This window comes from Euphorbia lathyris, chromosome 8 (genome assembly GCF_963576675.1).
Source record: "Euphorbia lathyris chromosome 8, ddEupLath1.1, whole genome shotgun sequence".
Classification (NCBI taxonomy): Eukaryota; Viridiplantae; Streptophyta; class Magnoliopsida; order Malpighiales; family Euphorbiaceae; genus Euphorbia; species Euphorbia lathyris.
This window is the reverse complement of record NC_088917.1, coordinates 83577476-83593413: the sequence shown is the minus strand read 5'-3', so window position 1 is coordinate 83593413 and position 15938 is coordinate 83577476. Positions and strand designations below refer to the sequence as shown.

Sequence of the window (15938 nt, the reverse complement as noted above, 5' to 3'; positions counted from 1 at the left end):
TGGTGAAAATTTTATGTTAAAAATTCGAATTTATGCATGTGAACATAGGAAGGAAAAGAAAATAATGTCAACAGCACATTAAAAATGCCGTGTCGCGATTGAGATTCCTGGAATCTCGATCGCGACACGCTTTGCTCATGGGCAAAGACTGAATGTCGAACCTTCCCAAGTCGCGGTACATGAGTAGAAACTTTCTAAAAGCTGTAAAATGAAAATCTCAGTTGAGATTGTAAGAATCTATGTAGAGATTTTAAGAAAATTTCAATTAAGACTAAAAAACACATTTATTTTCTTTAATAAGATACAAAACATATTTTTTTAATATCTTGTTCAATGATAAAAATTATTTTCCTTCTAATCTAACTATTAATTTCTAATGAAGTAAACTTAAACTAAAATAAATTGAAATTCTAAAAAAGCTAAAAACTAAAAACTAAAAACTACGACTAAGAACGAAATTATGAAAATAATCCATTAAGAAACTTTAAGGGGTTTCCAGAAATTCCACAAATTCAATTACCTGGACTGGAGATCCATCATAATAAATTTTTCAACGATTACCGTTAACCTTAAATCGTTCTCCTTTAGAATTTTCTAATTCCAAAGCTCCATATTCAAATGTATTAGTACCTAAATGTGGTCCCGTCCATCTAGACTTAAGCTTACCTGGAAATAACCTCAATTGGGAATTGAAAAGTAAAACATTATCCCCAATATTGAAATTCTTGACCTTAATTCTGGCATCATGCCATTTTTTCACTTTCTCTTTGTACGCCTTACCATTTTCATAGGACAAGTAACGTAACTCATCCAATTCATTCAAATCGAACACACGCTTTTTACCTGCACTTTGTAAATCAAAATTAAGGGTTTTGATTGCCCAAAACGCCTTATGTTCTAATTCTACCGGTAAATGACAAGCTTTACCATAGACTAATCTATATGGTGTCATTCCTATAGGTGTTTTGAATGCAGTACGGTATGCCCATAACGTATCGTTAAGTTTGTGAGACCAGTCTCTCCTAGAAGATGAAACTGTTTTCTCTAATATCCATTTGAGTTCTCTATTTGAAATTTCTACTTGACCATTTGTTTGAGGATGGTATGGAGTAGATACACGGTGATGTACTCCGTATTTCTTCATAAGCGATTCAAATTTTCTATTAATGAAATGAGTACCTCCATCTCTTATCATTGCTCTAGGAACTCCAAATTGACAAAATATTTCGTTTAAAAACTTAACAACTACCTTAGCATCATTAGTCGGGGTTGCAATTGCTTCAACCCGCTTTGAAACATAGTCTACGGCTACTAAAGTATAATTTTTGCCAAAAGAAGGAGGAAAATGACCCATAAAGTCGATTCCCCACACATCGAAGATTTCTACCTCCAACATGCTCATAAGGGGCATTTCATCTTTCTTACCTAAATTTCCTATTCTTTGACACTTATCACAACGATTAATAAATGAACGAACGTCTTTAAACAGAGTAGGCCAAAAGAATCCACATTCTAATACCTTTGCAACTGTTTTACTTACACCATTATGACCTCCATAAGGGCTTCCATGACATTCTAACATAATAGAATTATACTCTGACTCACTAACACATATCCTAAGCATTCCATCACCACATGTTTTGAACAAGAATGGATCTTCCCAAAAATATTTTTTAATGTCTGAAAAGAATTTCTTCTTTTCTGGAAACTCAACCCATCAGGAACAATATTAGCAGTAAGGTAATTAGCTATATCCGTATACCATGGTGCTATTAAATTTTTTACTTGCATGAGATGTTCATCAGGGAAATCATCTCGTATGCCTACGGTCTCACCAATGGGACCATTTTCATATTCAAGTCTTGATAGATGATCGGCGACAAGATTCTCGACTCCCTTTTTATCTTTTATTTCAATATCAAATTCTTGCAATAATAAGACCCACCTAATAAGATGCAGTTTTGCATATTTCTTAGCAAACAAATACCTCAAAGCAGCATGATCGGTGTAAATGATGACTTTAGACCCTAACAAGTACGATCTAAACTTATCACATGCAAAAACTACCGCTATCATTTCTTTTTCGGTTGTTGTATAATTTAATTTTGCACCGGATAAAGTGTGAATTGCATAATATATGACATGAAGTTTCTTATCTTTCCTTTGACCTAATACACATCCTACGGCTAAGTCACTTGCATCGCACATAATTTCGAAAGGTAAATCCCAATCGGGCTTAGCAATTATGGGTGCACTCACTAAAGCGGTTTTCAATGTACTAGAGGCTTGTTAACAATTCTTGTTAAAATCAAAAGGAGCATCTTTTCATAAGTAAATTAGTAAGTGGTTTGGTAATTACAGAAAAGTTCTTTATAAACCTTCTGTAAAAACCTGAATATCCTAAAAATGACCTTACTCCCTTAACCGTGGTTGGTGGGGGTAAATTTTCAATTACTGAAGTTTTCGCTCTATCCACTTCCAATCCTTTTTCAGAAATTTTATGTCCTAAAACTATTCCTTCATCTACCATGAAATGACATTTTTTTCCAATTAAGTACAAGGTTTGTCTCTTCACATCTAGACAATACTTTATCTAAGTTTTGTAACATGCATCAAAAGAATCTCCATATACGGAAAAATCATCCATGAATACTTCCATGATATCTTCAATGAAATCATTAAAAATAGCAGTCATACAACGTTGAAATGTTGCGGGTGCATTACATAGAACAAAGGGCATTCTTCTATAAGCAAAAGTTCCATAGGGACATGTGAAGGTAGTTTTGTCTTGGTCATCCGGGTAAATATAAATTTGAAAGAATCTGAAATACCCATCTAGGAAACAATAAAATACATGAACGGCTATCCTCTCGATCATTTGATCGATGAAAGGAATAGGAAAATGATCCTTCCTAGTTGCCGTATTTAGGTTCCTATAATCTATACAAACCCTCCAACTTGTGGTGGTGTTAGGGATTATTGCCAGTTAATCAACTGTAGCGCAGCGGAATTGCGGTTTAACATTTATTTCTAATCCCTTTAATTTGATCTTTGTCCGTTAACCATTGATTGAATAAAACCTTTTGATCCGTTTAGGGATATAAACATACCCGGACTGTCTCTTCTAGAGATGGCTAAAGAATCCACAAGGTAGTAAGACCTCTGTAGTCAGGTGCACGAACAGCTATTGAGCCAGAACCGGTGCTAGCCGAAGAACGAAGAACAACTAGAGAGATTTTGTAATTAACCAAAATTCCCACTATCTCAAACTATGTGGTGGCTGTGAAAATCAATTTGATTTTCCTTTCTGTGCCGCCGAATACATATATGAATTAGATAGTTTTAGGTTTTAGGCTTTTATTATATATAGTGTAGTTATTCCTAAACCTAATTGGTTTAGGGTTAATTGGTTAATTACAAAACTAATCTAATCCTAACATAATTACTTAAATAAATACCAATAGTATTTATTCTATGCAATTAGTTATAATTAGATTAAATTTAATTACCCCAATTAAATAAACAACACTAATTAATAAATTGACGTATTAGTTTGATTAATTATTCACGAATGCAATTTCATTAATTTACAAATTAATTAATTACATCCCGTAAACTAATTAACCAATTAAATACTCAACGCCTAAATCTATTAATCAATTACATTGATACACAGTATCAATTAATCAATTAATTAACCACCAATTAATTACCTTGATATTTTACTGTCAACCAATTAATTAATCTCATCCCTCCAATGTACCGTTCTATAAGTTCTAACTCAGATGTTCAATGTGCACGATCCTATGGGACTGTCTTTAGCTAGCAGTGGGCTCACGGCCCACAGACAGTAAGTGGGTTCTAGCAAACCATTACTGCCCCTAACCAAGACAGAGTTTCAGCAGTCTAAAGATGCAGAGACCCTGTAGTTATCTCTTAACGTCTTTTACAATTTGATATCGATATTATAAACTAGAGGCATGGCAGCTGTCATCGTCTCTGATGTTTATGGTATTTCTTGATCTTAAGTAGATTAATGAATCAGATAAGTAAACTACTTATCAGGGTGTGGCCACACACTTATCAATCTCACTTATCAAGTGGCCTGTGATATCATCTCACTGTTATGTGAGTGGTAATTCCATCACTTCACTATCAATACTAATGTGTTCACCTGTTCACCCAATCATACCCGTATTTGGCATCCTGTTACAGACCTATTAGGCGTATGTCAAAGTGAACTGGATCCCACATTGATATTATAATGAAATCTAGTCTGAAGACAGTTAGAGACCTACTTAAGAAAACTAATGACACAACCACCATGTAGTTTTCTCGAGCGGATCGATCCAGTCACATGTATACAACATGTACCCATATTCACAACTGACTTATCAAGTACTATGGCTAGTATCAATTACTACCATACAGTCGTCGAATATACAAGTCTGTGGTCCTAATCATTCCCATGATAGAATAGACTTGGGATATGGTTTTACGATTATCAATCAATGGATTCTCTATTCATATTATAGCACAAGATATAAATGAACTAGATTAATGCCTTTATTAATGTGACACAAATACATTTTATAAGAACCAATGCCTATGAACTAGGGCACACCAACAGTCTCCCACTTGAACTAGTTCCAAGCGGGTATTGCCCTAAACACTATAGATCTAGTACTACCAATTGCCTTGGTAAACTGACCAACGATATTGTTCTCAGTGTCAGCCCTCTACAATGTAATGTCACCGGATAAGGTGTTACTATCTAAGTACGCGTTTGGATCTCTTGTGTGACATGGGATCCAACGCTTGTGCTATGGCCCCATTATTGTCACATAAAACATCAACTGATCTTAGGAGAGTTTGACCTACTCCTAAATCAGTTATGAACTTCTTAATCTAAACTTCTTCCTCTGCATCATCGCATGCAACGATGTACTTAGCTTCCATCATAGAATCGGCAATGGTTGGCTACTTTAAGGATCTCCAACTAATGGCATCGCCATTCAGGAGAAATCTATACCCAGTATGTGACTGGTTATCATCCTTAAAACCTCGGTCAGTGTAACCTGATATTGCCATTCCTCCTACTCATCAAATACTAAGAAAAACATCCTTGGTACTTCAGGATTGCCTTGACTATCTTCCAGTGTTCCTTATCGGGATCTGACTGGTACCGACTAGTCATATTTGGTGCAACACACAACATCTGGCCTTGTACATAACATAGAGTACATGATGGATTCTTGTCTATGTACGATGCCTGACTCAAGCCTAGAAGTCGGTTGGATCTAACCTTGTAGATCTTGATCGGCTTCTCCTAAGTCTTTCATTGTGAAGCATTTACTCAACCACTGCTTGATCTTGCAGTGTGAACATATTGCCTCCAATGAGTAGTATGTCATCGACATACAATATTAGGAAAATGGATATGCTCCCACTGAATTTCATATACACACAAGGTTCATCAGAATTCTGTACGAATCTACTTGAAACACCACATGTATTACCGATTTAGCCTCCTCAATGTTTTGAGGATCTATATCGGTTCCCAAAGCATCCTCAGCATGAGCTGCAGGAGTTTGTGAGTCTTGAATCTCAACGAGATCAATATCACTCCCACTATCTACTTTGGAAAGGAATTCCTTTTCCAAAAGGTTTGAAAACCTAGCCATGAATGTTTTATTCTTAGCTGGGTTGTAGAAGTAATAACCCTTAGTTTACTCAAGGTAACCCACAAACTGGCATTTCACAGATCTGGACTCAAGTTTGCCACTCATCAATTTCTTGATGTGTGCATTATAGCCCAAATCTTCATGAACGAAACATTGGGCTTTTGTCCCATCCATAATTCATATGGTGTTCCTTCAAATGCCTTGCTTGGTGTATAATTATGTGAGCAACGGTTTCCAAAGCAAATCCCCAAAAGGAGATAGGGAGAGAAGCTTGACTCATCATTGAGCGGACCATGTCGAACAGGGTCTCATTCCTCCTTTTCGACACTCCATTCCATTGGGGTGTACTAGGAGGAGTGAGTTGGGAAACAATCCCACACTCTCTCAAGAATGAGACAAACTCTTAGCTCAAGTATTCGCCCCCTCTATCAGACCGGAGCGCTTTTACTTTCTTGCCAAGTTGATTTTCTACTTCATTTTTAAAATCTTTGAATCTCAGAAGAGTTTCAGATTTATGTTTCATCAGATACACATACCCATACCGGCTATAGTCATCTGTGAAGGTAACAAAGTACAGAAAACCAGATCTAGCACTAGTGCTCATTGGACCGCATACATCTGAGTGTATCAGTTCCAATAGCTCCGTGGCCCTTACACTAGTTTTGGTGAAAGACGCCTTTGTCATCTTCCCTCTTAAACAAGATTCACACGTGTCATAAGACTGCATGTCGAATGAACCTAGCGCTCCACTAGAGTAAAGCCTAGTTATGCGTTTCTCATTTATGTGGCTAAGACGGCAGTGCCAGATATATGTAGGATTTAGTTCATTAGTCTTAATCCTTTTAGCATTTATGTTATAGATTGATTCACTACGTTTTAGATCAAGGATATACAAACCATTTTCTAGAAATGCGGTTCTATAAACAATATTGCCACGATGTATAGAAATCATACCACGTTCAATATTAAAAATTAAAACCATAAATATCCAACATAGAAACTGAAATAATATTCCTGCGCATTGTAGGTACAAGATAGCAATTTCTAATTTCTAAAACTAATCCACTAGGTATCTCTAAGAATAATCTTCGATCTTTAAGGCCTCTACATGAGCACCATTTTCGACTCGAAGATCCACTTCACCAGATCCCAGCAATCTCCTATTTCTTTGTCCCTGCACATTTGAACAAATGTAAGTACCGCATCTAGTGTTTACAACCCAAGATGTAGAAATAGCCAGATTAAATTCAACAACATAAATACCTGAACCAGAAGCTTCGTCCTTCTATTTCTCCCTTAGCTTTGGACACGCATTTTTCCAGTGTCCCTTCTCATTACACTCATGGCAGATATCATCTGCTGAGGCCAACCTACCTTTAGAAGCTACCGCCTTCCTAGCCTTGGGCTTGGCCTTTTGGGCCTTCGCTTTGGACTTGGACTTGGCCTTTCCCTTAGGCACGTTCCCTTTGTTAACCAGCAACACTTCTGGAGTCCTCTTGCAGGATTGCTCAGCAAGTTTCAACATGCCATGCAATTCTACTACAGACTTATCAACGCCCTGCATGTGGTAGTGCATGATAAACTGATTGTAGGATGCCGGAAGTGATCCAAGAATGATGTCGACTGCTAGTTGTGCAGGCACTGGTGAGCCAAGCCTTGATAATGTGTCAATAAAACCCTTCAACTTTAGCACATGTGTGCTAACAGAAGTCCCGGCTTGCATCGTAGTGCTGCATAGCGCCTTTGTTGTCAAGTATATTTCCTGACGAGCTTGATCTTGGAACATCCTTTTGAGTTGATCCATGATCTCAAAGGCGTGCTGCTCCATGAACTGTTTCTGAAGATCAGGAACCATGGTACCCAGCATAATGCATGACACATCTCTATCATCCTTAACATGTTGGTCGTACTCCGCCATTTGATCAGCGGTTACGCCCCGACCTGTAGGACGAGCTGCTGGTAAGGCAGCAGTCAGCACATATTCCTTCGACTCGTGTCTAAGAACTATTTGCAAGTTCCTGGACCAGTCAAGGAAATTAGTCCCTGAAAGCTTTTCCTTTTTCAGGAGTGGTCTGAGTGAGTTGTTGCTTGTTGCAGCCATTTAATTTTCTTTTCGTGTAATTTTGATGTGGATTTTAATCTACGTGGAAAAATTACATTAGAGTTAGAATAAAGGACTTAAGCCAAAGATCAAATTAATAATCCATTTTAATTCGTTATTGGTGATATTTATTGGCTGTCTTGACCAAGATCCACAATCCATCAATAATCAACCGAGCTAGGGCTCCGCCGTCGACCATTGACGATTTGGTAGGATAAACTATCCAATCCTCCCTAAGGACTCTTGGTTTGATGGGCTTTGTGACACTTAGCCCATCTGTGCTTAGGGCCCGCTCTGAGCTAATGCTACCCACGTTGAGTTTAACCACCATACACACGTTAGCCATACCGAAGTATCCTAACCCTCGACGGCCCACTAATTACTACAGCATACCTGCTAGGGCATGTCATACACTGTAGCACTACTTGGGAGGAAGAGGTGTGAATCTGGAAAGCACTTTTAAGCGACTCAATATTTCATTATTCGGATTAATTAAGTGATACGGCTTTAACATATAATTATCGCGGGTGATGATCTGGTGATCGTTGCTATTCATATTTCATGTTATACTAAGCAATTGTATAATAAAATAAACATAGAGACTCTAAGGGCCTTATAATACATCCTAGTGAAACTAGATATACTATCTAATCTTCACGGGCTTGCTTCAAGTCTCCTTGGGCTCCCACCATGGGCTTGGACCATCTGGGCTTCTTCACGACCAATTACAATTTTATGAATAGAACCTATTCTAAAATTACATTAATGAAAGAATGGCACGCAGGCCATATTTCCCAAAATAAATTAAATTACAAACCGACTTTAATTTAAGGCCCATAGAACTCTATAACACATTGCTGCATGGTAAGACATATAAATATAATGCATGATCATGGCATTCCAAAATCATCTAATAAAGTTAAGCCGAGTTACTTAGGGTGAAATCGCCAATTTTACTATATGTGACTAAGGCCCATAAAAGCCCAAACAGTTAACATCCATTTATATGCAAAATTACAATTTTGCTCCCACTAAATTTTAGGGTCGTCACATATCTAAAATTTAGTCCTCCCAATTTAAACCGGTGTCACGTTCTATTGGGCTAATTTCACAAATTAACCATATTCAATTTTACACAAATTATCAATTCGATTAAAATTAAATATGCATGCCAATCAAAAACATTTTAATACCAATTAATTTTCATTCAAAAACACGTTTAATAAATTAAACGGTATTAAGGCCCTGATTTTATTAAAATTACCCGTGAAAAATTTTGAAGATTAAAATCAGTCCCGTTAAATCCAAAATTAGACTAATTTTGAATTTTTGACGGACCCGGGACGGCGACGGGGCTGCTGTTCGCGGACAGCAGTCCCGCGACTGCTATTCCGTGTCCGAAACTATTTTTTTTCCTTTTTTTTTAACAAAAAAAAAACACTGCTGTATTTTTTTTTAAATTATTCTAAAACCAATTTCATAACCAAACACACAAAAAAAAGGACAGAAATAAATTTGAAAACTTCCTAGAACAATTTCTACACGAGGAATTAATAGGAATTCTCAAAACTGATTTGGAAAAATAATAAAAACCAAATCTTATTAATTTTTTAATCAATCAAAACGGACTAAACCATGGCTCTGATACCACTGTTAGGGATTATTGCCAGTTAATCAACTGTAGCGCAGCGGAATTGCGGTTTAACATTTATTTCTAATCCCTTTAATTTGATCTTTGTCCGTTAACCATTGATTGAATAAAACCTTTTGATCCGGTTAGGGATATAAACATACCCGGACTGTCTCTTCTAGAGACGGCTGAAGAATCCACAAGGTAGTAAGATCTCCGTAGTCAGGTGCACGAACAGCTATTGAGCCAGAACCGGTGCTAGCCGAAGAACGAAGAACAACTGGAGAGATTTTGTAATTAACCAAAATTCCCACTATCTCAAACTATGTGGTGGCTGCGAAAATCAATTTGATTTTCCTTTCTGTGCCGCCGAATACATATATGAATTAGATAGTTTTAGGTTTTAGGCTTTTATTATATATAGTGTAGTCATTCGTTAATTGGTTAATTACAAAACTAATCTAATCCTAACATAATTACTTAAATAAATACCAATAGTATTTATTCTATGCAATTAGTTATAATTAGATTAAATTTAATTACCCCAATTAAATAAACAACACTAATTAATAAATTGACGTATTAGTTTGATTAATTATTCACGAATGCAATTTCATTAAATTACAAATTAATTAATTACATCCCGTAAACTAATTAACCAATTAAATACTCAACGCCTAAATCTATTAATCAATTACATTGATACAAAGTATCAATTAATCAATTAATTAACTACCAATTAATTACCTTGACATTTTACTGTCAACCAATTAATTAATCTCATCCCTCCAATGTACCGTTCTATAAGTTCTAACTCAGATGTTCAATGTGCACGATCCTATGGGACTGTCTTTAGCTAGCAGTGGGCTCACGACCCACAGACAGTAAGTGGGTTCTAGCAAACCATTACTGCCCCTAACCAAGACAGAGTTTCAGCAGTCTAAAGATGCAGAGACCCTGTAGTTATCTCTTAACGTCTTTTACCATTTGATATCGATATTATAAACTAGAGGCATGGCGGCTGTCATCCTCTCTGATGTTTATGGTATTTCTTGATCTTAAGTAGATTAATGAATCAGATAAGTAAACTACTTATCAGGATGTGGCCACACACTTATCAATCTCACTTATTAGGTGGCATGTGATATCATCTCACTGTTATGTGAGTGGTAATTCCATCACTTCACTATCAATACTAATGTGTTCACATGTTCACCCAATCATACCCGTATTTGGCATCCTGTTACAGACCTGTTAGGCGTATGTCAAAGTGAACTGGATCCCACATTGATATTATAATGAAATCTGGTCTGAAGACAGTTAGAGACCTACTTAAGAAAACTAATGACACAACCACCATATAGTTTTCTCGAGCGGATCGATCCAGTCACATGTATACAACATGTACCCATATTCACAACTGACTTATCAAGTACTATGGCTAGTATCAATTACTACCATACAGTCGTCGAATATACAAGTCTGTGGTCCTAATCATTCCCATGATAGAATAGACTTGGGATATGGTTTTACGATTATCAATCAATGGATTCTCTATTCATATTATAGCACAAGATATAAATGAACTAGATTAATGCCTTTATTAATGTGACACAAATACATTTTATAAGAACCAATGCCTATGAACTAGGGCACACCAACAAGTGGTTCGTGTAGGTATTAACTCTCATTCATCATTTCTTACTACAGTCATACCTCCTTTCTTTGGTACACAATGGATCGGACTAACCCATTCACTATCAGAAATTGGATAGATAATTCCATTATCCAAAAGTTTTGTGATTTCGTTTTTAACTACTTCTTTCATATTCGGATTTAGGCGTCTTTGCCTATCCGCTTTAGGAGGTTTTCCTTCTTCTAAATGAATCCTATGCATTATAATGCTGGGATGAATTCCCTTAAGGTCTGAAATTTGCCAACCTATACTTCTTATCCTATTTCTAACAACTTCTTTTAAACTTATTTCTTGTTCATTAGTCAATTTGTTAGAGATAATAATAGGTACAGTATCGCCTTCAGCTAGAAAAGCGTATCTCAAATGGCTGGGTAACTCTTTAACTCTAATTTCGGTGGTCTTAAAACTGAGGGTGGTATTGGTCCATCATCATGAACAAAGGCTCTGGAGCCTTATCATCCATTTCTTCTTCAATTATTGGTTCAATTATATTTTCCTCTTTAGCAATAGCACTGACACATTCGTCAACTAAATCAGGTTTCATACAAACGAACTCTTCCATAGGATATTTCATAGCTCTATTCATATTAAACTCAATTTCGTCTTCTCCTATTCTCAAAATTACTTTTCCTTCTGATACATCGACTAATGCATGTCCCGTATTCATAAACGGTCTACCAAAAATTAGTTGACAATTAATGTCATATGCAAAGTCAAGTATTACAAAGTCGGTAGGAAAAATGAATTTATCGACTTTAACTAAAACATCTTCAATTATACCATATGGCTTCTTTGTGGTTTGATCTGCTAATTGCAAAACCATATTAGTGCGTTTAATGTCTTCTTCTAGACCTAACTTTTTAAAAATTGACAATGGCATTAAGTTAATGCTTGCACCTAAGTCACAAAGACAACTTGGGAATTCGTTATCTCCCAATTTATAAGGGATGGTAAAACATCCTGGGTCTTTTAACTTAGTCGACAAATGACTCGATACGATTGAACTACAATCCTTCGTTAAAACTATGGATGAAATACCTTACCAACTTATTTTCTTAGAAATCAAATCTTTCAAAAACTTACCATAATTAGGAATTTGGGTTATTGCATCCATAAACATTAAATTAATATGTAATTTTTTTAGTTTATCTAAAAATGTCAACAGTTGTTTATCATAGTCCTTGTTTCAGAATTTTTGTGGAAAAGGAGCTTTTGGTTGAAATGCATTTGCATTAGCATCTTTTGGCGAACTCTTCGAATTTTCATTCACTTCTTTGGATTTTGCCGTCAAATCATTTTCCTGCAAAATGTTAGTAGCATTTTCGGGAATTTGCGGACCTAAATAATGTTTTCCCAATCTAAGAGTTATAGCCTTAACTTGCTCTTTAGGATTTTCTTCTGTATGGCTAGGAAGGCTACCTTCCTTTCGAGATGGAATTGACTTGGAAATTTGTCCAATTTTTACTTCCAAATTATGGATGCTAGACGAGTGGTTCTTAAATAATTGATCAAACTTGTTCTCAATACGTTTAAAACCTTCATCATGGTTGTTCATTTTACCACCAATAGCATCTATAAATTTGTCAATTTTAGAAGATAGTGTGCCAATAGTGTCTCTTGATTGATTTTGATAATTATTAGTTCTACCTTGAGTGGCACTGGTATTGTTATTCTCTTTCCAACTAAAGTTAGGGTTATTTCTCCATCCGGTATTATAGGTATTCGAATACGGGTTATTAATTTGATTATGTCCTTGGACAAAATTTACCTATTCTACCTGATCCGTACCACTATAGTACATATCAACTTGGATGGGGTTTCCATTAACATCACACGGTGTCATAAGCTTGTCAATTTTATGCGATAGTGTAGAAAATTGGGCTTGTACATCGCAATAGGGTCAAGATTAACTATACTTTTAATAGACGACGAAGGTGAGGACGATGGTTTTGGAGTAACCGGTGTATGTGCACGTTCTGCAGGCCACATGCTACTGTTAATCGCTATTTCCTCTAAAAGTTCTTTTGCTTCAGCAGACATCTTCTTCATAAATAACCCTCTCGACATAGCATCTAAAGAACCTCTTGCTGTGGGATTTATACCATTGTAAAAGGTTTGCATTAAAAGTTCATCAGGTAAATGGTGGTGTGGGCATAAACGTTGAAGTTGTTTGAAGCATTCTCATGCTTCATACAGGGTTTCATTTTTATGTTGTGTAAATGACGTAATCTCTTTAATTATTTTTGTTGTTTTGGCTAGGGGAAAATATTTGGATAAAAATGCTTGGGCTAATTGGTTCCAAGATTGGAATGCTCCGGCCGGCATAGAATTCAACCAAACTTTAGCCATGTCCTTCAAAGTGAAAGGAAAAAGGCGAAGTTTGACTGCTTCGGCAGAAACGTCCGTAATTTTAAAGGTGTTACAAATCTCAAGAAAGTTAGTCAAATGGGCATTAGGGTTTTCGTTAGGTAATCCATAAAATGTCACACTGTTTTGCAGCATATTTAATAATGTTGGTTTAATTTCAAATTGGTGTGCATTAATTTGGGGTCTAACTATACTATTGGTAACACTGTTAACCTCTGGTGTAGCGTAATCCATAGGTCTAGAAGGGGTCTGCCATTTCTACTGCTTGTGGTTCTTGATTCAGTGTCTCTTTGTTCTTTTTCTTTTTATTTTTATTTTTCTTAAGCGTTCTTTCAATTTCTGGATCAAGTGATTCCGGTTGAATGCCCGAACTTTTAGTACTGCGCATGAACAAAAATTACACGCACGAACTGAAATTACCTTAAAAAAAATTGAAAAATAAAATTGTAAGTAAATTTAATACATAAAATATAAATATAAGTATCTATAAACCAAGATTCGGAATATAATACAAAAATTATTATTTTTTAAATCAAATTGGTGTTCCCCGGCAACGGCGCCAAAAACTTATTGAGCGATTTCCTCAAGTGCACAGCTTTTGCTTGTAGTAATAAAAAGATATCGATCTCACAGGGAACATTTTGATAAATAAAAACTTATAATTTTGATTAAATTTTCTCGATGTTAATAGAAAAATCGTTAAATGGTTTAAATGGATATAGATTATGATTCTAATTTTGCCAATAGTTTAGATTACAATTTATAGAAATTACGTTTAGATTAAAGTAGAATTCAAGGCTTATTTACATAAAGCAAGAAAACAACTTATAACTTTGATCTGATTATTAAGATATAACAATTTATCAGTTAATTCAATTTAGTAGGCTTTGAACTGTAATCAATCTTTCCTACTCGGCCTAAGACTGAAAACCTTAATCAAATTCGGAATCTAAACCGACTATTCGTTACTCCCGCAATGATCAAATATAAACCCGAATTTGCTTAAGTGTTCAACAAAGTTTTCATGGAAAATGTCAGATATGTTTATAAAGGTTTTTATGAAAACACCAAATAAATTACTTAAGAATATCGCCTAGATCAGACTTAAAATAACAACAGTAAAGAATGAATTGCATTGAAAAGATAATTCATTATTAGTTTGTCATGAAACTTCACAAGTTAACAGAGAAGAAGAAGCTTGGATAGCAATTTAACTAATAGAGTTCCGAGTTGTCAATCCTTTCCTCAAGTTCGAAGGTTTGTCAGACCCTGAGGCACTTCCTACACTGGTTCCTCTTACTGAATCCTCAGAATAAAACCTACTTGGTCTCTACCAAAGTGCAGACTTGACGTCGAACAATACTCGAACTTAAACGATAATAACTATGTCTTGTATCTAACTAATTGAACAACTTGTACAACAAGTATGCTTTTACAAAATCGAAACTAAAAATCTCTAACTCTCTTGAATGCTGAAATGCATCCTCTATTTATAGTTGTTGATGAGTTGTGTTGAAGGGATGTGTCCATTAGTGAAGATTCGTTTCTATCTGGGTGAATAGACGCGTCGTTTTGGATTAAAAACATGTAAAAATGTGTCTGGCAAAGTTGCTATTTCTGTAGAGATTCTAGAAATCTCGGTCGCGTCTTTGGAGTGAGGGAGAAAGTGCACGAATTCGCATTTATGAATAATGAAAATGCATGTTGCGACCGAGATATTGGGAATCTCGGTCGGGACAGAGACTTTTGTTCTCTTCTTTGAGTTGCTTCCTTAGTCTCTGGCGTGGCCTCTGAATCTCGTATGCGTCTTTTACTTGTAAACTTGATTTCTCTCTCGTTTTTACTCTGTTTTAACTTCTATTTGGATTTTTCCAAATAATTTAGTACCTTGCACAATAGAAACAAATACAGACGTAAAATCATTCTAAAAGAATATAATTAACATAGTTTTAACACGAAACTGACATAATTATGTATGTTATTTTAGGTATATTTTGGGCTTATCATAAACTAATAAACTTAAAACCACCCCAAGTCAAGTGATATCTTTGTATAGGGATTAACATAATACTGTTGAGACGTGCATGTTATAGTGTCTTCTGTTATGAACAGAGAGCTGATCTCACAAGCTTTAGATATGGAGATATCTGGACAATTACATTGTCACGTCCGTGTCTAAATTTCTAGAATTTATACCTTGATAGTAATATATATTATATTTATCAGGTGGGTGATTTTTATTTGGAGCTATAGAAAAAGTTTGGAGTTAATTTGAGGGTAGCTGCACCAAATATCCATATTCCTCAATTACTATCGATTATTTCTTAGTTATCACCAAATATCGATATTCCTCAATTACTATCAACCTTAGGTCCGAAGAATTTAATCTAGAGCTCTGATACCAAACTGTCACACCCGACCCTAAACAACCTCAATCGACATCGGTCGTGAAATAAAAAG

General features: G+C 35.7%; 1 non-coding gene across 1 annotated transcript; it reads left to right on the top strand.

The window, feature by feature from the left end:
- Window positions 1-13248: 13248 nt before the first annotated feature.
- LOC136204966 (small nucleolar RNA R71) lies at window positions 13249-13355 on the top strand. The gene has a single exon (XR_010675776.1). It is a non-coding gene; the product is annotated as a small nucleolar RNA R71 (small nucleolar RNA).
- The last annotated feature ends 2583 nt before the right edge of the window (window positions 13356-15938 follow it).